Source organism: Heterodontus francisci, chromosome 5, assembly GCF_036365525.1.
Source record: "Heterodontus francisci isolate sHetFra1 chromosome 5, sHetFra1.hap1, whole genome shotgun sequence".
Classification (NCBI taxonomy): domain Eukaryota; kingdom Metazoa; phylum Chordata; class Chondrichthyes; order Heterodontiformes; family Heterodontidae; genus Heterodontus; species Heterodontus francisci.
In genome coordinates this window covers 144,797,775-144,799,863 of record NC_090375.1, presented here as the reverse complement: position 1 = coordinate 144,799,863, position 2,089 = coordinate 144,797,775, and the positions used below count along the sequence as shown (strand labels likewise).

General features: G+C 45.5%; 1 non-coding gene across 1 annotated transcript; it reads left to right on the top strand.

The window, feature by feature from the left end:
- The first annotated feature begins 291 nt into the window (after nucleotides 1-291).
- On the top strand, nucleotides 292-473 carry LOC137370361 (U2 spliceosomal RNA). Its single transcript, XR_010975125.1, has one exon. It is a non-coding gene; the product is annotated as a U2 spliceosomal RNA (small nuclear RNA).
- Nucleotides 474-2,089: the final 1,616 nt, after the last annotated feature.

Genomic DNA, 2,089 nt, shown 5'->3' with positions numbered 1-2,089 from the left:
ATGTTGTGGAGGCTTTGGAGAGGGTGCAGTAAAGGCTGGCATGGACACGACAGGCTGAATGGCCTCCTTCTGTGCAGTAATTTTTCTATGGTTCTAAGATTTACTAGGATGGTTCCAGGGATGAGAGACTTCAGTTACTAAGATAGATTGGAGAAGCTGGGGTTGTTCGCCTTAGAGAAAAGGTTGAAAGGAGATTTGATAGAGGTGTTCAAAACCATGAAGTGTTCAGACAGAGAGAAACTGTTCCCTTTGGGGAGGAGATCGAGAATCAGACAACACAGGTTTCAGGTGATTGACTCGGCCTTTTGGCTAAGATCAAGTGTAGTATCTGTTCTTATCAGTGCTTACTTGGTTGAGAAGAGACCATGATCATTGTCTTTTGATCTTGGGGAAGCTTTGAGTAAAATGGCTATAACCAATCTTCGAGCTTCGGGCCAGCGAGTGCGCAACACCGTTCGGGTGGTCGAGAAGGACAAGGAAGGAGATGCACCAGTCGATCGCACCTTCTTCATCAAGAAAATTCTCTTCGAGTGCTGTGGATTTCAAGCGACGGGCGTCTTCTGCCTGCAGGATTTCCCCAGCCGTGGATACTTCGACATGATGTTCCGGAACGTGGCGGGATGCATCAAGTTCCTGAAGGCGTTCAAGAGACGGTCGCCCACCTCCTCCTGGAATGTGTCTTTGCAAAGCAGGTGTGGAAAGAGATGCAGTGGTTTTTGTCGAGGTTCATCCCAAGCAGCTCTGTAACACAGGAGTCTGTGCTCTACGGGCTGTTCCCAGGGACGCACACCGAGACAAACATCAACTGCTGCTGGAGGACTATCAATTCGGTGAAAGACGCCCTTTGGTCTGCCCGAAACTTGCTGGTCTTCCAGAGCAAAGAGTTGTCCACCACCGAATGTTGCAGACTGGCACATTCCAAGGTCCAGGACTACGTGCTGAGGGACGCACTAAAGCTTGGGGCAGCCGCAGCAAAGACTCAATGGGGAAAGACCACAGTGTAAGGTCCCCCCACCAAGCTGAACTGAGGGGCTGGATCCATGGGAAACCCCTCGAACTGCATCGGGAAAATTTTGTATGCTGTAAATGTAAAAATGTAATTGTAATGACAATGAAATGGAAGGGTTGTGAGTCAACTCATGATTGTATTGAAGGAAACTGATCACCTTTGCACTGTTTGTATTTTTTGACTTGATGCTGTTTTAAACTGTTTGGGAATGTAATTTTTACAGATTTTTATGAATAAAGTATATTTTGAAAATAAAAAAAAAACAAAGAACCAAAGGTGACATGAGAACACAACTTTTTATGCAGCGATTGGTTAAATCTGGAATGCACAGCCTGAGAATGTGCTGGAAGCAGATTCAATTGTGGCTCCCAAAAGGGAATTGAACAAGCACCTGAAGATTTTTTAAAAATATGCAGTGTTACGGGGAAAGGGCAGCGGTGTGGGACTAGAGGCATTGCTCTTGCAGAGAACTGGCATGGACTTGATGGGCAGAATAGCCTCCTTCTGTGCTGTAACTATTCTATGATTCTATAACCACAATCATCTTCCTTTGTGCGAGGTACGACTCCAACCAGTGGAGAGTTTCCTCCCTGATTCCCATTGACTTCAAATTTGCTAGGACTCCTTGATGCCATACACGGTCAAATGCTGCCTTGATGTCAAGGGCAGTCACTCTCACCTCACCTCTGAAATTCAGCTCTTTTGTCCATGATTGGACCAAGGCTGTAACGAGGGCTGGAGCTAAGTTTTTTTTTTATATTTCCAAAATATACTTTATTCATAAAAATCTGTAAAAAAATACATTACGAAATAGTTCCAAACAGCACCAAGTCAAAAAATACAAACAGTGCAAAGGAGATCAGTTTCCTTCAATGCAGGAGTGAGTTGCCTCACAACCCTTCCATTTCATTTTTCATGCCATATACATTTTACCGCAAACAAGGGTTTTCCGGATACAGTTCAAGGGGTTTTCCATGGATCCAGCTTGGTGGGGGGACCTTACACTGTGATCTTTCCCCATTGAGCCTTTGCTGCGGCTGCCCCAAGCTTTAGTGCGTCTCTCAGCACGTAGTCCTGGAC